Source organism: Bombyx mandarina, chromosome 24 (assembly GCF_030267445.1).
Source record: "Bombyx mandarina strain Sakado chromosome 24, ASM3026744v2".
Classification (NCBI taxonomy): Eukaryota; Metazoa; Arthropoda; class Insecta; order Lepidoptera; family Bombycidae; genus Bombyx; species Bombyx mandarina.
The window spans coordinates 5,166,325-5,188,593 of record NC_143230.1 but is presented as its reverse complement, the minus strand read 5'-3'; the positions used below and the strand labels follow the sequence as shown (position 1 = coordinate 5,188,593).

Sequence of the window (22,269 nt, the reverse complement as noted above, 5' to 3'; positions counted from 1 at the left end):
GTGAGCTGTGAGCTCGTCCACCCATCTAAGCAATAAAAAAAATAAAAAAAAGTCGGATATCGGTTTTTTTTTTAAACTTTTTTTATAAAGGAATCCTTTGGAGGCTTCGCACGTCTATGGCTGCTGTTTCAAATCCCTCGGTTCATTCGTTGCGATGGAGGAAGCCGTCTCCTGATCTGACCATTAAGAAGATATCATTCACAAGGTAATATATCAGTCTTTTAACCAGCGAGAAATAAATCTTCGAAATACAAATTGTTATCTGGAATTTTCTCGCCACAGGCAAGATCCTTCCTGATTTATTGCATACCTGTTTCTATACCTTCGTTTTCCAGGTGAGCAGTGTCATTTCATCAGACATGCGTAAGCACGCTTGTCATAATATGCACGATGCAATTAAAATAATTTAGTGTTGTCTTCAAAATTCCTTTAGGGAATCCTAAAATCACCGTCAAGTTCAGTGTTAGACAAAATAACAACAGTTCCGGATTTGTTATTCTTAGACTTGTCTATGGATATAACTTGTACGTCAACTGAGTAGAGAATTTATTAGTATGGCAATACTATTTTTTTGTTGTTGTTGTTTCAATGATGAATTCTCAGCCTAGTGTTATGTGGATACTAGAAGCTATTGACACGAGTATAACGACAATGCTGTCGCTAGCTTGGAGACGTGAGGTCAAATTCCCTATTCCCGTTGTGTTAAGACTGACTTTTGAGGTATACTCACTAATTGAAATGTACATTAAAGAAAATAAAACATTAAATATACCAAAATAGATAATAGTATGTTTTTATATGTACATATTATGTTAACGATAATAATTATATATCTATTTTTAAGCTGTCCCAAAAAGGTTTGACGATAGTTCTAAATATACCAGCAGAAATATACCAGCTACTACCATTTGATTCCATACAGAAGAGGGCCCTTCGGATTGTCGATAATCCCGTTCTCACGGATCGTTTGGGACCTCTGGGTCTGCGGAGGGATTTCAGTTCTCTCTGTATTTTGTACCGAAGAATCCACGGGGAGTGTTCTGAGGAATTGTTTGAGATGATCCCATCATCTTGTTTTTACCATCGCACCGCCCGCCACCGGAGTAGAGTTCATCCATACTACCTGGAGCCACTGCGGTCATCCACAGTGCGTTTCCAGAGATCTTTTTTGCCACGTGCCATCCGGCTTTGGAATGAGCTCCCCTCCACGGTGTTTCCCGAGCGCTACGACATGTCCTTCTTCAAGCGAGGCTTGTGGAGAGTATTAAACGGTAGGCAGCGGCTTTGCTCTGCCCCTAGCATTGTTGAAGTCCATGGGCGACAATAACCACTTACCATCAGGTGGGCCGTACGCTCATCTGCCTGTTAGGGCAAAAAAAAGCTCAAACAAGACTTAGGATACCATAACTTTATTTTTATCGATAAGCTTATTAAATAAAAAGGTCAAATAAAAATTTTGTTCAGCAAAAAAATAATATAACCGAAATAATATTTTTAACATGTTATTTATTCGATAAAATCGAACAAAACATTAGTCTCTCTAGTGCTCCGAAATGGGAGCGTGGCCCGCGATGGGGAGGGACCATCCGTCGCCTAGCAACCGTTGCTAAGCGACCGACATAGAGTACTCCAGCAGACAGAATTGTATGACATATTGATTTTTCTATTTACTTACAAAGACAATGACAGTTAGAAGTACGGACGTACAATCGCAAAGTAAAGTTTTTTGTTTAGTTATCTACACACATGTACCTAATTTAGAGAATTGAACGTAATTTACTGCCTTACGGCTGTAATGAAGGTGTTTGCATACGTTGGGATACTCAAATAAAATTTTAGGTAATTCTAGACATATCTGTAAAGCATTAACGATGCTATACACAATAATTTTGTCAACAGTAAAATTAATGATGCTTAATCTATACATATAAATAAAATTGGTGTGTCTTTTTTTAATATTGAAATAGCCGTTTTTTACTACATGCATATGAATATATATACGGTACATAGACCAAAATAACATTTTTTACAATTTTTGTCTGTCTGTTTGTTCCGGCTAATCTCTGGAACGGCTGGACCGATTTTGACGGGACTTTCACTGATAGATAGCTAATGATATAAAGAGTAACTTAAGCTTTAGACTTTTTTAACATCGCGGGACTCGACTATTCAATAATAAAATTTAATGTTTCCGAAGTGAAGCGAGGGCGGGTCGCTAGTATACAATAATTTTTTGACAAATAAATGAAATAAGACACAGAGAAGACGATTTTTTTTAAACAATCTCGCTATTGTTTAAACATTTAATGCAATTAATGAATATAAAAATTTTCTTGCTACTAAAATATAATTCTAAATGTTTTACCTTTAAATTATTTAAAGTGATCGAAAACTAATGATTTTTTTATTGATAGATGGCTGGAGGGACTCACAGTTAAGCGGTTACCGGAGCCCAGAGACATCTACAACAAAAATACCGTCACCCACCTCGCGACATGAGTTATAAAGTCTCAATTTTAACAGTACAACGGCTGCTCCGCTCTTTAAACCGAAACGCATTACTGCTTCACGGCAAAAATAGGCAGGATGGTAGTACCACTCCTGGTGGACTCGCAAGACCATCAGGGAAACGACTGATTTGAAATTCTGTTTTACTATTGTGTATTACAAGGGACAGAGTTGAAATGTATCTTCACCACATATCTGTTGTACTTAGCATTATAGAAAATAATTAACATATTTTAAGTCAATACATGAATAGCATTTCAGAAGACAAGTACTTATTGCTCAAATCGTTAGTATCCACAGTCGTTTGAACTCTGTTCAGTTTCTGAACGTCAAAATGTCAGCGAGTGACGTCCGCCATGACACCAACTCTCTTTCAAACCCAGCCGTCAAGAGCAACGCATCAATTTTATATTACTCTTATATTAACTCTTTAATTTGTCATATAAGGATAAAATAAATATCTCAAAACAATAAATACAGTCCACGCTCAATTACTACATAGCAACAAAGACCAAAAACAAAAACAATTTATTTTCACGTCTCTAATACCGATACCGCATTCAGTAGATACCGATAAAACATAACAAAAAAAGCTTCCATGCGTCGGCGATTTCCTTTAACATAACACAAAATTTATCCCGCACTAGCTGACCCGGCAGACTTCGTAGTGCCTCAATCGATAAATAAAAGACCTAAACTTTTGTATATAAAAAAAAACTTAAAACAAAGAAAAGGAATCCGTCGAACAGGGGGGGACACATCCAAAGAAAAACAAAATTGTTATTTTTATTTAATTCCAAGCATTTTCATATTTAACTACCTTTTCAGTCTTCTCTGGACTTCCACAAATAATTCAAGACCAAAATTAGCCAAATTGGTCGAGCCGCTCTCGAGTTTTAGCGAGACTAACGAACAGCATTTCATTCTTATATATATAGATAGATGATTTATAAAAAATATATAATAAAAAATTTATTATTTTTTGCACGCTATTACAAAGTTAAGTCGTACACTGTGTGCATTACAAATAAAAATCTTACGTTACGGACGTTTTTTCCCGGTTAGGGTACCCCTCCACATCGTCCCATAAGGAATTTCGTTCTAAAACAAGAACAATTTATTTTCACGTCTCTAATATCGATACCGCATTCATTATATACGAATAAAACATAACAAAAGAAGCTTCCATGCGTCGGCTATTTCATTGAACATAACACAAAATCTATCCCGCATTAAGTTCTCTCTCTGTCCGTTATCTAGTCTGTATCCCGGCCAGACATCACGTCGCCGGCGGCTGTGCTCTCCCCGGGACCGCCCGTACCACGGGAATCTTTATTTATTGGTTTTTTATTGAGATCCCGGAACAGTCGTACGTTTTGATGGATTACGTCACAAGTGGCAGCTCTACGCTCAGTTCTATCATTGACCCGGTCGATGAATATTTGTGAATGGAATTAATAAATTTTAATTTAGAATTTTGCTTGCGAGAGTTTTGTTATTATTAGGGTATTATATAATAATAAGGTTATTTATTACGATGTGCTGAAGATTTCGTGATTCATTAAGGAGTTGTCTGTTGCTTAATAATGGTATTTTTGGAGATCTATTTCTTCGTTAATGGTATAAGTACTCACAGAATGAGGTCGAATGAATGCTACTTGAAGCCTGGAGCCTTGAGCCTACTGGTGGTTGGATCTCTTGTGAGTCTGCACGGGTAGGTACCACCACCCTGCCTATTTCTGCCGTGAAGCAGTAATGAGTTTCGGTTTGAAGGGTGGGACAGCCGTTGTAACTATGCTGAGACCTTAGAACTTCTCTCAAAGTGTGTGGCGCATTTACGTTGTAGATGTCTATGGGCTCCAGTAACCACAGTAACAACTTAACACCACGTGGGCTGTGAGATCATCCACCTATCTAAGCAATAAATAAAAAAAAGCCGCATCGCTTTGATTCAATAAAACTAATTTTTGTTTTTATTGTTTTTGAGCAATACTTACATTCATTTAATCTGTTTTTAAGCAACTTGTAATGACATTCACATATATTTTCAATGAGGTTTTTTAATGCTTCTAGACTCCTGAGAAATACACCGTGAACATTACCCGAGGAAAAAAAAATGTGTTTCGTTTTTCTTTGTACTAAAATATAAACGCATGTATCCCTCAATAAAGATGACGTAATTAATACAAAATAATTAAAAAAATCACCATTACATTGTATGTTATCTTTCGAACGCGAATAAAGTCCATTGGGGCACGCTTAATCATTATAAAATGAATCATATGCGACATCCTTAAGGTTGAATTTCACATTTACTTCCATCTGCATATACGGTATATGAACAATTAGATTTACGAGTACTAAGTGCCTTTAACAAACTCGAATTCGAATAGACTTGTCACTAAACATATTGTGATTTCGGCCCAGCTGTTAGGATGACAGGGCGATCGGATTATGTTTGAAGTTCTCAATACAGTAATTCTAATTCGAATCTAGATATAACCGTAGCATCACGCAAACAGGAAACTATGGTAATAACCGATACGTAATATAATTTAATTCGAACGGGGAATTGAAAGTTTTATCGATATATATGTGAATATTGCAAATTCAACTTTATTCATTATGTGAATAATGAAGGATTTTTTTTAAACTAATTAAACTAGTGGCCATTATGGGATTCTCGGTGCTAAGCCGGCCGGCTTTACGGGTTTGTTACGAAATAGTCGGGTGTAAGAAGTTTTTATACAAAAACATTTTATTGGTGATAGGACCATTTGTGAGTCCGCTCGGGTAGGTACCACCACCCTGCCTATTTCTGCCGTGAAGCAGTAATGCCTTTCGGCTTGAAGGGCGGGGCAGCCGTTGTAACCATACTGAGACCTTAGAACTTATATCTCAAGGTGGGTGGTGCATTTACGTTGTAGATGTCTATGGGCTTCAGTAACCACTTAACACCAGGTGGGCTGTGAGCTCGTCCACCCATCTAAGCAATAAAAAAAACCGAATTCGTTGGAGAATCGGCCCACACTGTTTATGGCCTGTTAAAAAAAGTTTATCATCAATATTATCTATGTCTCTCCCAAGATACATTCAGTATCACCGTTGGAATATGAAGGGTTAGTCTTATCTATACAATGACAGTTTCTTCTTCTCCCTCTTCAAGCCAGAACGCAAGAGTGATTTACGCTAAAAATTTACGTTTGGGTCCAAATCAATTATTAAAGTTGATTAATTTTCATATCGTTTTGAATTGAATTGACAGGCTCTTAGTAAAATTGGGTATACGATAATCGGATCGGATATTATTAATAAATATTTAATCAGTTCGGTTTTAGGATTAGGCAAATTGAATTTTCATCTGTTTCGTCCAAATACGCTTTCAAATTACCCTTTCTTTTTTAATTTTATTAGAAAAAAAAAAAAACATTACACACACTACCATGTATTTGACACAACACGCATACATACTATTTGTTTATTGTCAAACTTTTCTTATTGCTTAATTGCTTCTAATCTGTGGTCAAATTGTGAATAGAGTAATATGGACTTTTTGGCGGGAACGCGAGGAGTGAGGTTTGTGATTTATTTTATTTTGTCTATTTAATGTTTCTTCAGGTTTAAATGTGTAATAACGGTGGTTTATTAACTGTTTAATATCTGTGAAAGTGCACAAATGTGGGAAAATGAAACAAAGCCGTTGAACGTAACTTCTCGGAATCCTCCAAAAGTCCACTGAAAAAATCTTAGTAAATGGCCACCATTTTATTGAGATTATATTTCATCTCATCTCATTTCATTTAATTTCATCCCAGTTGATTAATGTCTCAAATTAGTCATCTTCATTTCATTTCACTCCATATATCCGTTTTCATAAAAATAAGAATATAAATTAAAATAAGACATGACTTAAAGGTCTTAGTTACCAGGTCATAAAATCCCTTAAAAAAAAGAGTAATATTGTTTGTTTGTTGTTTAATAGTCTTGAAAATAGATCATCATAGTATACAAACTTATAATTTCAATTAATTGTAGTCGAATTTTGACTACCGGGGTATCACTATACGTATAAAAGAGTGTGAGATTCCACAGTAAAAACAGCGTGTGTCATTCCACAGTCATAACAGAGAATAGAGAGAGAGTCCGTATGAGAGATGGGAAAAGTGTATTTATTAAAGTTCAGCACTAAATACTAAGTAGAGCGATAGTTAGCGGTTCTGGCTGTTGCACCGAAGGTCGTGGGTTCGATTCCCACATCGGCTAAGCATTCGTATGATGAACAGGTTTGCTTGCTCTTTGCTGGGTGTTTATTGTCTACATACGAGTTTGTATATATTTAAACGTATAATGTATGTCAGTCCCTGGTACCCATAACACAGGGATTTCTAATTTGGGGCCAAATGAACATACGTAATGTGTTCCGGTTATCTTTTTTTAATTATTAATAATATTAAATGAAAACAAAAACATCCATTTTAGCGTTCATGAAAAAAAGTAATTGAAGTATTATTAACTCAAATCGAGAACAATTTCACTTCTTAGGAATATGAGAATACAATAAATTAAAATTAACCTTTGTCATATAAATTTTCATCGTTAATTAGCGCGGCCTATTTATGATAATTATTGGGAAATTAATTACGTCCGGTCATGCTAGTCTGTGTCACTATTACTGTATTTGTTTACTTAATGTTTATACCATGGTTTGCTTATTATCCTTATAGCTTTTGGAAATAAATAAGTAAATCTACATATCGAACAGTGAAAGGCTTATTAGATTTAACGAAATTTTTGCAACTTCACAGTGGAGAGCTGTATAAAGTTTGAAATTTGGAAAAAATATCATAACAAACAAATTTCTTTAACTATATATTTCAATGGAGTAAACTTATTTGAAGTTCAATTAAAAACATCGAATTATTCATGCTAATACAAAATAAAACGGGGCTTTCATTACAAATATAAATGTCGCGCACTAAGCTATATTTTTAACTGAACTTTAATTAAGCTTGCTTCTTTTTTTTTATTGCCCTTGTAGGCAGACGAGCATACGGCCCACCTGATGGTGAGTGGCTACCGTCGTACATGGACTTAAGCAATGCGAGGGGCAGAGCCAAGCCGCTGCCTTCCGTTGAGTACTCTCCACAAGCCTCGTTTGAAGAAGGACAAGTCATAGTGCTCGGGAAACACCATGAAGGGGAGCTCATTCCAAAGCCGGATGGTACGTGGCAAAAAAGATCTCTGAAATCGCACTGTGGATGAACGCAGTGGCTCCAGGTAGTATGAATGAACTCTGCTCCGGTGGCGGGCGGTGCTATAGTAAAAACGAGATGATTGAATCATCTCAAATAATTCCTCAGAGCATTCCCCATGGAACATGCGGTACAAAATGCAGAGAGAAGCGAAGTCCCTCCGCAGACCCAGAGGTTCCAAACGATCCGTGAGAACGGGATTATCGACAATCCGAACGGCCCTCTTCTGTGTGGAAGTAGTTGGTATTTGAGAGCCCCAGCCCAGAGGTGAGAACAGTACTCCACGCGAGGCCGGTTTTTTTTTTTTTTTTATTGCTTAGATGAGTGGACGAGCTCACAGCCCACCTGGTGTTAAGTGGTTACTGGAGCCCATAGACATCTACAACGTAAATGCGCCACCCACCTTGAGATATAAGTTCTAAGGTCTCAGTATAGTTACAACGGCTGCCCCACCCTTCAAACCGAAACGCATTACTGCTTCACGGCTGAAATAGGCAGGGAGGTGGTACCTTCCCGTGCGGACTCACCAGAGGTCCTACCACCAGTATTTACGCAAATTATAATTTTGCGGGTTTGATTTTTATTACACGATGTTATTCCTTCATCGTGGAAGTCAATCGTGAACATTTGTTAAGTACGTATTTCATTAGAAAAATTGGTACCCGCCTGCGGTATTCGAACACCGGTGCATATCGTTCAACACGAATGCACCGGACGTCTTATTCTTTAGGCCACGACAACTTCTTTATAATGGACTTGCGCTTTATAAAGCAAAAGTCTTCATTCAAATATCTAAAGAATTTTTTGTGTATGATATTTTTATTTCAAATGCTATACTTGAAATGGTTCTGCTGTAAAGTTGCAAAAAGCCGCTTAAGTTAAATAACCTTTCATCTCTCGAATTATAAGGTATTAGGTTTTTGAAACTATTGGCGCGCCACCAATCGTACGTTGATGGTACTATGGCAAAAACCTTGACGTGCTAAGAATAATTCAAGTGCTTTTTCTAAATTACTCTGTGTTGGATGATATGGTCACCGTATGGTACAGTGTCCGGCGATAGACTAATTTCGACTTCGTGAAGCTATCTTTAAGCGCCGGGTACTGTACCAACCTTAATGGTATCACTTTTATCTATTTTAATCTTTAGTTCTTTTTTTTTATGGCTTAGATGGGTGGACGAGCTCATAGATATCTATAATGTAAATACCGCCACCCACCTTGAGATATCAGTTCTAAAGTCTCAATTTAGTTACAACGGCTGCCCCACCCTTCAAACCGAAACGCATTACTGCTTCACGGCAGAAATAGGCGGGGTGGTGGTACCAGGCTACCCGTGCAAACTCACAAGAGGTCCTACCACCAGTAAATGTTCCTATGAATTAACAGTGTAGCAGGCGGCTACAAAATTTCGTAACGCTACGTGTCGCTACGCCACCTCTACGGGTGCGGCGAGGCTTTTGTGAAAGTTCGGAACATTCGATAGTGTTTGCAAGCTAACGTTTTGTTATAAAAGCTTTACTTAAATATATATAATATTAGGTATTTAGTTACAACATTAATCACTTATCTATGTTGTTGATTCCGTGTTTCTGAATTGTAAATTATTCCGACAAAGTTGGTCGGTACATTCATGATTTTATTTATTTATTTATTCAGCTTAATGCACAAAAGTACAGTGGCGGACTTAATGTCTGAAGCATTCTCTACCTGTCAAGCAAGGCTGGTGTAGAGAGTCCTGTGGTGGGTGCATTCCGTTTTTGAGAAATAAGAAAAATAATAATAATATTAATTACATATTATACAAACACACACACACACACACACAGTATACATACATAAACATGATATACAACAACATATGTACATTATATTATAACATAATAATAATATAAATTTTACACATTTATACTCAATATAAAAATATGTTGATTCGAGAAAAAAATAATTAGCTGTCTCTCTGTCAAAAGTTTAATCATATTTTCCTTCATTCGAAACATTTATTAAATAAATATGCTAAATAATAATTAAAAAAAATAATGCTTTTCATGGTATTATCAAGATAACCCTTCTACTCATATCTGTTCATAAAATATTTTTAGCTATTGCTACCATGCAACCCACGCTTTTTTTACAAAAATTTTTTTTTTCTTACACTATTTTTAATTCAAATTTATTTTCTATTTTTTAGTTGGATTTTCTATAAAGGCGTATTGTGTTAGTTTTTTAAACTATTATTTATTTTTCATTTTTTAGTTGAATTTCAATTTTTAATTTTTAATTTTTTCCAATTTTGCTTTAAATATTGAATTGTCATCGGTCCATAATAACTATACCAAATTTTGAGTTAATCCGACGTTTTGGGGGGGGGGTCAAAATCATGTTCAAAGATTCCGTTACAAACATACATACGTCTGAATCTAATAAAAGCGTATTAAAAACAAATCTACTTTACCACTGTAAAGAACGTAGACACGCCTCGCGGCTTCGTTTGCTCTAAATTCTGATATGTGAATGAATTAAGAAATATGTTCCATTTTCTCGGGCCAACGAGTTGCTTCTGTCACTCTCTTATATATAAAGTACCAATCGATTTGAACATCCGCTGTTAACGAAAATGACGTATTAAGGAACACATTCCCGTATTTACTAGAGCAGAATTATCCGGAGTTACCCGGTTCAAGTCACTTACCATAATAAAGTACTTAAGTGTCTTGTTAATCCTTAAGTTGTAAGCTGTTTGTGGGAAATTCATGTAAAACTAACAGACAAACTTTCACGTTTATAATGTTAATATCTTCTCAGTGGGTCGCGTTTCCGATCCGGTGGTAGGTTCTGCGAAGCACGGCTCTTGCTAGGGTTCGTGCTAGCAACGTCGTCAGGTTTTTAGGCCCGCGAGCTCACCTACTAGTTAAGGTTACGCTGAAATAGCCTCTCAAGGCTATTAGCTTAGGTCGGCAAAAAAAAGTAGCCATCGTACAGTACAAAGATATTTGACAGATGAAGTCGTCGTGGCCTAACGGATAAGACGTCCGGTGCATTCGTGTTGAGCGCGATGCACCGGTGTTCGAATCTCAGGCTGGTACCAATTTTTCTAATGAAATACGTACTAAACAAATGTTCACGATTGACTTCCACGGTGAAGGAATAACATCGTGTAATAAAAATGAAAACCCGCAAAATTATAATTTGCGTAATTACTGGTGGTAGGACCTCTTGTGAGTCCGCGCAGGTGGGTACCACCACCCTGCCTATTTCTGCCGTGAAGCAGTAATGCGTTTCGGTTCGAAGGGTGGGGCAGCCGTTGTAACTAAACTTGAGACCTTAGAACTATATCTGAAGGTGGGTGGCGCATTTACGTTGTGGATGTCTATGGGCTCCAGTAACCACTTAACACCAGGTGGGCTGTGAGCAATAAAAAAAAAAGCTCGAATCTCGCTTACGACATTTTCAAGATAAGCTTGCGTATATACAAGCTCCGAACAACAACATTCGGACCGTCGGTCTACCGAGCAATATCACACCCCGATTTATGTCCCAAAAATTTCAATAAAATTTATCATCAAATCATAAACGAAGAGAATCTAAATTTGTACGTTCTGTGGTGATTGTAATTTTTTTTATCATGTTTTAATAAATGAAACACGTTATCACATATAGTCTATAGCTTTATAGTCTGTAGCTTTTGCCAAAAATGAACTTAAATAACCTGTTGATTTTAGTATATAAGGTATTCTGCATATCGTTCTCACATTTATAAAGAATTCGAGACGTTTCCTGTGAATTTCATCTACATTTGTCACGAATAAAACACTTTGATGATATCCTGTGGTATCCTTGATGAGGAGGCTTTATCTCGTTGCGTTTCAGTCGCCCCTCGGAGTCTCAGCCGAGCAGACGTGTAGATTAGGTCGGTTTCCGCGAATTCCCACAAACAAAAAAAAAGTATTTTCTGTGCTTGAAGCCTGTGTGTGTGTGTGTGAAATTGAGATTGGATTTTCAAAGCTCCGATCCATTCTATCTCGAGTGAGTATTAACGTGTAATTCAATTATATGTCTATACGTTATCTATCGATTTAGTTTAGCTGGATTTTATTTTACTATACATAATAATATGTATGAATTACTACGAATTAATGAGAGAGAAAAAAAAACTAAAAACTGTTTTAAATGTTTAATTAACTAACTGTTTTAATAGAAGCACATATTTTAAATTTAAAATGCGTTAAAGGAATTCTTATACCCGTTTTAGCGTATATTAACGCTTCAAATTTGATTTATAGGCGGACACAGACTAGTGTTTGCTTTGTTTGTTCGTTAAATATATAATAATAAAAAATTAAAGATGTCTGTCGAAGCATGGTCGAGGATCGTACTGTGTCACACCCGTTTTCAATGTATATAGGCTTAGGTCATTGAACGGGCTCCAGACATAGCAGTACTTGCAGAGTTCGATTCTCGGTGCCTTAAAATAAAAAATAAGGAGTTTCTCGTAAAAATAAACATTAAGACAGAATTGGTTATTATAATGGAAGTTTGCTGCGAAAAAATTGTCGAGCGACGACGTAGTGTTGAATTAGTAATGTAGCTCGCTGTGTCGAGACATAGAATTTGAAGCCTAATTTGTATTAAGCTAGTGTTGTTTCATTGTGTTCATTGAAGCTTGCGGCTTGCGGAGAGTACTCAATGGTAGGTAGCGGCTTGGCTCTGCCCTTGGCATTGTTGTACGTGAGCGACGGTAACCACTTACCATCAGCTGGGCCGTACGCTCGTCTGCTTGCAAAGGCAATAATAAAAAAAAGACATGGGTGATCGAAATCGCGACCCACTTGTAATATTGGTAATATTACGACTCGGCTTCCATAGGACCGGTCATTGTAGCGTACCCTCAGATGATGATGATGATTCAATTAAGTTCCAAAAACCGTTTAACATGAAACTGCCCACGAGCACTCCTGTTTCAACGAAAAAATAACTAATTCACGTAAAAGAAAAAAAACGACTTTGAATTTCAACATTTGAGTCTGTCGAATAATTCGAATAAATAAATATAAAAACTGTTTACATTTCGGTCAGCGCTCGTGTTGCTAACGATCGGTAATCGAACAGCTGACAGATACGATTTGCGTCATGAAATACTCATCAATATCTTGGTTATAATACCTCATTTATAATGTATTGAGTGTGTGTGTGTGTGTACACGCAGCGTTTTTGACGCGCGTTCGTGACGCTCTGTTTTTTATAAGTCATCGTGGCCTAAAGGATAAGACGTAAATTGTACTCGTATGGAGACAAGTGTCCTGCTATTCAAATCCTTAACGCACGTTCACTAATGAATTTCACGATGAAGGAGTTAGCAACATCGTTAATAATAATCGACAGCAGACTTCGTAGTGCTTCAATCGAAAAATAAAAGACCTAAGCTTTTGTATAAAGTAAACTTAAAACAAACAAAAGGAATCCGTCCGACGGGGGACACAACAAAAGAAAAACAAAATTGTTATTTTTATTTAATTCCGAGCATTTTCATATTTATCTACTTTTTAAACCTTCTCTGGACTTTTCCACAAATAATTCAAGACCAAAATTAGCCAAATCGGTCCAGCCGTTCTCGAGTTTTAGCGAGACTAACGAACAGCAATTCATTTTTATATATATATAGATGTTTAAATGCACGTTTTACACGTAACCAGTAATATCGATCTCATCCTATTTTAACTTCCCACAACTAGTTTAGTCTTTTTGTGTAAACACTCGAGATGCTCTTAATCTCTTTATATTAATACGTGAAGCAAAAACTTTGTATCCCTTTTTTCGAAAATTGCGCGGACGGAGGACTTTGAAAATTTCCACACTTATAGAGAATATAGAGAAGGAGTGCACAATGCTAATTTTTTTTTAAAATAATGCATAAAATATACATTAAATCAATAAAGAAAACATTACACACACTACATACCATGTATTTGACGCACACACGCATGCATACTATTTATTGTCAAACTTTTGTTCTTCATGTCTGTTGTCAAATTGAGAATAGATTAAATATTGTTTGTCTTTGTTAATATTTTTTATAGTGTAGCCTTGGCGAAATTTGTGATTATAGAAGTATAAAATACAATCATAATAGTGTACAAACTTACAATTCCAATTAATTATAGTCGAATTTCGACTACTCCGGGACCTCTAGTATGAATAGAATCTTATACAAAAAACGTAAACTTCCATCGGATTCTTTGATAAAAGAACAAACAAAAAATAATTGCAAAGTAAACGTATCGGAACGGATTTAATTGTATTTACATCAATGCGAATTCGCTTGAAGCAGACGGGGGCTGTAATAGACTTAAATGTTGCGAGGGGAGAACGAAATTGTGGAGAGTACGTTGAGCAAAATTTAAGGGATCATCTCGTTACGATATTGTTTTTTTTATTTAACTAGCTGACCCGGCAGACTTCGTGGTGCCTCAATCGATAAACAAAAGACCTAGAATTTCGTATAAAATAAACTTAAAACAAAGAAAAGGAATCCGTCCGACGGGGGACACATCAAAGGAAAAACAAAATTGTTATTTTTATTTAATTCCGAGCATTTTCATATTTATCTACCATTTAAACCTTCTCTGGACTTCAGCAAATAATTCAAGACCAAAATTAGCCAAATCGGTCCAGCCGTTCTCGAGTTTTAGCGAGACTAACGAACAGCAATTCATTTATATTTTGTACACACAGCTGTTAGAAGAAACACGACAATAAGGATACAGAGTACAAGGGTACTACTTATTTCATGTTGAAATAAATCTCTTCCAGTAGGCCCGCAGAAGGAAAGAAGAATTAGTAACAAAAGCATAGTGCATACAGTAAACATCACATAATAATATATACATAGTAGCTGTACCCGTCCGCTTCGCTGGGCATTCAAATTTAACTTTATTATTTCTCACCCCCACAAAGATTCTCATCATTAACGCCTCCGCAACTGGTTTAGTATATCGGAACATCCTAAAAACCACTGTAGATTTATATATTAATAGATGTTTAATTTACGGTAGATGCAAAGACAATAGCTTAGTACCGGGATTAAGTGCAGATTTGTTTTTCTATATTTTGGAAATTCAGTTTGTCGATATACGTCAAAAGAGAGATAGATATACAATATAACCGATGTCTTTGCTTGGCGTTCTTGTAAAAGACGTTAGAGCGATTCAGATTTTTGTTAAATACCTTTAGTTCTATGATAATCTATGATATCAGTTCTTTACTGGTGGTAGGACCTCTTGTGAGTCCACGCGGATAGATACCACCGCCCTACCTATTTCTGCCGTGAAGCAGTAATGCGTTTCGGTTTGAAGGGTGGGGCAGCCATTGTAACTATACTGAGACCCTTAGAACTTATATCTCAAGGTGGGTGGCGCATTAACGTTGTATATGTCTATGGGCTCCAGTAACCACTTAACACCAGGTGGGCTGTGAGCTCGTCCACCCATCGAAGCAATAAAAAAAAAAGATTAATTAAAATTGCCTTGATATTGGAAGTTACGCGATTTTTATTGGCAGCTTCTTTATCGCTCTTTAGAGGTACTTCAGGGCAGAAATTAGGTGATATTACCCACTTGTGTGGGTTACAACACACCCTACAATCATATGCGGGTAATTCGTCATTATAGAACACAATGCCATTCAATTTTCAACTGTATGTAACATTCATATGTCAAATTCCAAATTCAACACTTAATCTCACGTCTCGTTTCCGCAAATAACATTACAATGCTTCTATCTCTTTCACGGTGTTTAAAAAGCCACTAAAATTCGTTATACGTGTTTTGTAATTTCAAATGAGTAACGACTCGAATTATGGCGTCGACATGCGGCCATTTTTTTTTTTTAAAGTCACATTGCCCCCGTCTGGTTTTCGGCAGACATTCTGTGACCTCCGCCCGCTACTCATGGTAAAATCGATTCAGACACACTCGAAACTCGCTCGAACGAACGTTCCGAGCATTTATTTTATTTATTTATTTACGTACACACAATAAAGAAGACATGGTACACAGAGTAATAGGAAAATTATGTAGAAAGGCACTGCTTATTTCTTTAAGAAATCTTTTTTTTTTTTTTTTTGATTGAAAGATTACTGGTGGCCCGGAGGCCTTTCCAGCTTCACCAGGACAGGTGGGCGAGCAAAGGCTCAGCCAGGAGGGGTGGGATTTGCTAACAACTGCCTGAAGGAGACTCCGAAGGAGACCTAACAACTCAAGAGCAATTGCTTCGCGAATGAATCTACTACCGGATCGGAATCGCGACCCACTGAGAAGATCCGGCGAGAAACTCAGCGGGCTGATGCATGGGTTAGGTTGCACGTCGACCTCTTTGTCGAGTTCGACGAGTACGGTTACCGGGGTTCCTCAGCCTGCTCCTAGTGAAATCTCTTCCAGCAGACCCGCGAGAGGACTATGAGAATAATAATTAAAAGTGATGAGTGTGTGTAGAACAGCTACAATAACAAATACAACATGAGAATTACAGTAATGCACATACACATAGCAAATATTGTTAAATTTGAATACAAACTATTATAAGTAACACAGTATATACGAAGAGTATAGAACACTGATCATTCGGTTGTTGTATGTTATTTCGCGAAATTAATTCGAGCTGTGAAATAATCTAATGTTCGTAATCGCGTGAATTTAAAATCACTACCTGAGTCGTTTTCAATTTCGCGGCCAAAAAAGTAACGATTTCATGGATTTAAATTTTCGCAAACTTTCCATATTTTTTTTTGTATTTAGACATGTTCAGAATAAAAAATGCTTCAACACAATGAGTTTAATCACTCATTTATAGATAATATTATATAATATTCATTTATATTTATCATTTTACGTATTTGATAACGCCATCACGGATGTGACAATTTAAATAGTAACTTTTTTTTAAAGAAAATCGTAGAAATCGTACTTCTTTTGTTTTTAATAATGTTCTAATATCCAGATAGTTTTCCTTATTATTGTATTATATACTGATTAAATAAAATTGCCGAATTTCAACACGCATTACTAGGAAAATGGCAATTTCGAACCAGTGATACGATTGGGATTTGGGGTAGTTTTTAATGTATAACTCCTAATTTAATAGTGTTTATGAATATATAGAGCGCCTCCAAAGGAGACCTAACAACTCAAGAGTAGCTGCTTCGCGAATGAATCTACTACCGGATCGTAATCGCGACCCGCTTAGAAGATCCGGCGAGAAACTCAGCGAGCTGATGCTTAGGTTAGGTTGCACGTCTAACTCTTTGCCGTGTTCGTCGAGAGCCTATGTGTCATAGACGCTAATACGACGCAGTGGTAGTAGTTAGTTAGTACGCATAGACATAACCCACTGAGTTTCTCGCCGGATCTTCTCAGTGGGTCGCGTTTCCGATCCAGTAGTGGTATTTTTTTTTTTATTGCTTAGACGGGTGGACGAGCTCTCAGCCCACCTGGTGTTAAGTGGTTACTGGAGATCATAGATATCTACAACGTAAATGCGCCACCCACCTTGAGATATAAGTTCTAAGGTCTCAAGTTTTTTTTTTTTTATTGCTTAGATGGGTAGACGAGCTCACAGCCCACCTGGTGTTAAGTGGTTACTGGAGCTCATAGACATCTACAACGTAAATGCGCCACCCACCTTGAGATATAAGTTCTAAGGTCTCAAGTATAGTTACAACGGCTGCCCCACCCTTCAAACCGAAACTCAGCGAAGCACTGCTCTTGCTAAGGCTAGTGTTAGCAATTCTCTCAGTTTGAGCCCGTAAGCTCACCTACCGATCCGCGTGAAGTTGGAATGTCCCTTTAGCCTACTAACGATTAGGTAGGGTGAAAATTTGTATACTACTCTAGATACACAGCAAACATAAAAAAAAAATCGACCTCATTACATGCGAAACAGTTCCTTTACATTCTGTACGAGCCTAATACAGATTACTTCAAATTAGTTCACATGAAAACACACACTCATTCTAATTAGTAATAGCTGTAAAGCTAAATTAACATAAAATATCGTATAAAACAGGCGACTCGGACACGTGCATAACTTGATTAGTTTTTAACGATCTCGCTTACAACGCTGTAAATGCTTATAACGCATACAATAACGTACAGTATAATGAAGATAAAACATGAAAATGACTACTGGTGCGTGCACTATTTTTTGTTTACTTATTAATTAAATCGGTAATTCGGTATTGCCTTTGTAGGCAGACGAGCATACGGCCCACCTGATGGTGAGTGGTTACCGTCGCCCATGGACCTCAGCAATGCCAGGGGCAGAGCCAAGCCGCTGCCTAACGCTTAATACTCTCCACAAGCCTCGTTTGAAGAAGGACATGTCATAGCGCTCGGGAAACACCGTGGAGGGGAGCTCATTCCATAGCCGGATGGTACGTGGCAAAAAAGATCTCTGGAAACGCAGTGTGCATGCTATAAGCGCGCTTAAGCGAAACTTGGGGACGAGACAACGTAAATGCAGCTACTCTTACATGAATGAAACGTTAACCTATTGCTACGCCGGTAAGAGTAACGCCATCTATCGCCGGATAGTCGAACGAATATAGAAGAATCTAATAGCATCTAGAACACTCGAGAAGTAAAACGCCATCTATTGTTAGATAGCGGAAACACACAATACTAGACTTTTGTGGAATATTCTAGACGATTCTAAGGATTTCGTCTCGACTATAAAAGCGTTGCAGAGATGGCGATCAGTAATCGGAACTACTCGAAGCGAAACAGCGAACGGATCACCTGAAGCGAAGCGGAAGTAGTGCACTGAGAATTTTAAAGTGTTTGTCGAGTGTTTTAAGTGTTCTAAGTACTAATACAGTGTTAACTTGTACTTCAGTAGATTTTTTTATTTATCCCGAACCCCAGCGCGTAAAACTATTAAAACAACTAACTACAAGACGTCCGATTAATTCGAGAATTTTCACATGCATCCAGAACCATAGAGAATACAATAATTTCATAACTTCGTCCCAATATCCTGACTAATATTAACAGGATTAATAAGGACATTAATTGTCAGTTCGGTATGCTATTTAAGCGTTTTTTCTTAACTTAGTTTATTATTTGTTAATAACAGGGAATAGCCAGATTGGCGGCAATAATTTAATTAAAATAATCGGTTGTCTGTAAAGTCGGTTTACTGACGATAGTTGAACCTGACAACGTCATAAGAAAATACTGATGGAATGGTTTCATTTTTCAATTGTCGCAATTATCGTTGCTATAAATAATTGACACCACATTCACTTTTCACTGAACTTCTTACTTGACGAAAACATGTAAATTTATTATTGTATAGCAGCTGTCCACGCGGATGCATCGCTCACTCAAGTAGGAGACAGATGTCGAACGCTGCCGAACGCGGAGGCCGATTGTGCCTCTTTGTCGCTCGTTGCGCGCTCTCGCTTGCACTGCAAGCCTTAAATGGAACGCCTCAGAGCGAGGTAACGCCGCACGAGTCATGTTTTTTCGTGCGTGTAGCCGGCTCCATCGAATTATAAGACGTTGTCACGTCAAAAAATACGTAACTAAAATCTAATTAAAACTATCTTAAAGCTTGTTTAGTTGAATTTACTGGCTGCGCTAGAAATACGTCATGTAAAAATCACCCTGCTGTTTTTACGACATTACGGTCGGCCGTATAAAATATTTCATTCGATAACTCATGGTACTCAATTCTCTTGTGTATTTTGTAGCATAATTTAAGCTCTCGGCTGGAGCTCGTGAGCTACGGGGTGAAAAATAAAATTAAAGATTAGTAGAACTTACTCACAGCGTGAACAAAGAAAAGTCGTAAATTTAGTGCTTAAATAAAAGCTCCGTGTTTTTTTTTTATAACAAGTCTTTATTAGTTTCACTTGCAACCGGCGCGGCGAGTTTCTTGAAGTCGATTTCCGTTATTATGAAGCTTAAGTATATTTCTGATACTAGCGACCCGCCCTCGCTTCGCTTCGGAAACTGTAATTCATTATTGATATCTCCACTATTTAATGGATGTTATTATACATATAAACCTTCCTCTTCAATCGCTCTATCTATTAAAAAAAACCGCATCAAAATCCGTTGCGTAGTTTTGAAGATTTAAGCATACCTAGGGATATAGGGACAGAGAAAGCGACTCTGTTTGATACTATGTAGTGAAGTTTTTTTTTTTTCCTACCTAAGCTGGTAGCCTTGAGAGGCTATTCCAGCGCAACCTTAACTAGTAGGTGAGCTCACGGGGCTCAAACCTGACGACGTTGCTAACACGAACCCTAGCAAGAGCCGTGCTTCGCAGAATCTACCACCGGATCGGAAACGCGACCCACTGAGAAGATCCGGCGAGAAACTCAGTTGGCGTTCGTAGTCGTAACCGGTAAGATGTTGGTGTGCCAGTATCGATGCGTCTATTCTAAACCTCTTACTCTGTAAGCAGGTACCAGATATTTCTAAGCAACAATATTTGACAGAAGTCGTCGTGGCCTAAAGAATAAGACGTCAGGTGCATTTGTATCTAGCGATGCACCGGTGTTCGAATCCCGCAGGCGGGTACCGATTTTTCTAATGAAATACGTACTTAACAAATGTTCACGATTGACTTCCAAGGTGAAGAAATAACATCGTGTAATAAAAAAGAAACCCGCAAAATTATACTGGTGCCAGTAATTATACTGGTGGTAGGACCTCTTGGGAGTCTGCACGGGTAGGTACCATCACCCCGCCTATTTCTGCCGTGAAGCAGTAATGCGTTTCGGTTTGAAGGGTGGGGCAGCCGTTGTAACTACACGGAGACCTTAGAACTCATCTCAAGATGGGTGGTGACATTTACGTTGGAGATGTCTATGGGCTCCAGTAACCACTTAACAACAGCCGGGCTGTGAGCTCGCTCATCCATCTAAGCAATAAAAAAAAGAAAAAAAAAAAGGTAGAGTCGATGAACTTTGTTCCTTTAGTTGGCGGGTGTAATTACTCCCAATGGGGCATAGTTGTAAAGAGAAGTGAAGACTTTACATAGACCCATAGGCTTGAAAGATCCGTGCGTTTATTGCAAGATTGGGGCGAGTCGAACAGCGAGATACGCTTAGTGCTAAATAAATATATGCGCTCATAGCGAACTCATGAAGGGATCTAAAGGAGGTCAATCATGATAATTCCCGCCGACGCGGCGACTTGAAACTTTTCGTTTTGCTGAAAGTCCCTTTGAAGTCGCTCCAGTAAGCCCTTTTTACACCGTAACGTTATTTAGAGCTTTCGTGAATTTCAAAGCGGTCCCTTAATTTTTCGTTATTAACATAAACCATAATGTTTCTTGTTTAACCAAGTTTTTTTGCAGGCTTTTAATTCGTCATGACTTTAGGAGCGGTGTTTCGGCTCGGATAAATTATCATAAGGAACTCAGGGTTTTTTTCTTTTCCAAATAAATTATTGTCTACACAGGAAATTCACACAATTTTGAAACTATTAACATTGAAATCCAATTAGCCTATAATATGTTATATAGCCTAATAAGAATTCTTATTTTTGTACTTATCCCACATTTTGTTTGGTACGGCACAGCATGTTCTTGTATCATGCTGCATAAGGATTTTTACGATCAGCCGCTCGCGTTACGTCAACTGTTATGTCTCTGTTTACCTCTAGTGACATATCCATTGAAACGTGCCAACGTGACTGATTCGGTGGTGCAATAGTTGGTGCCTTGACCGTTGCACCGAAGGTCGTGGGTTCTATTCCCGCATCAAACAAACATTCGTGTGATGAACAGGTCTGTTTGCTTTATGTCTGGATGTTTGATATCTATATATGTATATATTTAAAAATATATAAGTTTGTTTGTCAGTCTCTGCTACCCATAATACAGACCGGAAGATCATGCGTAAGCTGTTCCCCATTATTTATTTATTTATATAAATAGAGAGGAACTTATTCTGTTTCTTCTTTTGGTGTCCTCTTTAATTCAACCTTTTTTGGTTTTTTTATAGCTTAATTGGGTGGACGAGCCCACCTGGTGTTAAGTGGTTACTGGAGCCCATAGACATCTACAACGTAAATGCGCCACCCACCTTGAGATATAAGTTCTAAGGTCTCAAGTATAGTTACAACGGCTGCCCCGCCCTTCAAACCGAAACGCATTAAAGCTTCACGGCAGAAATAGGCAGGGCGGTGGTACCTACCCGTGCGGACTCACAAGGGGTCCTACCACCAGTAAGTTCTAAGTTTCGGTTCTATGATTTGCATTTTATTATTATATAATTTTTTATGTGCACATACTAATATCACAATTTATAGGTTTTTTTTTCTGGTGTTTTAATAGCACTTTATTCGTTCGTAAGCACTTTCTCTTCCATCGAATTACACAACGGTGTAATACAAATAGTCTCGAAGTTTCCGGCTACAAAGGTACTGAATATTAAACGAGAATTAACACTCAAAAATGAATAGAATTAAATTAAAAAAATAGATACAATTAAAATTTTCAA

The 22,269-nt window shown here is 37.5% G+C and overlaps 1 protein-coding gene across 1 annotated transcript in view; it reads left to right on the top strand.

Annotated features, from left to right (window-relative positions):
- Nucleotides 1-11,634: 11,634 nt before the first annotated feature.
- Nucleotides 11,635-22,269, top strand: part of LOC114246690 (uncharacterized) — a 120,693-nt gene continuing 110,058 nt past the window's right edge. Inside the window, exon 1 of the mRNA XM_028179360.2 lies at nt 11,635-11,786. The gene's annotated coding sequence lies outside the window, so the exon portion shown is untranslated. The remainder of the gene's footprint in view (nt 11,787-22,269) is intronic.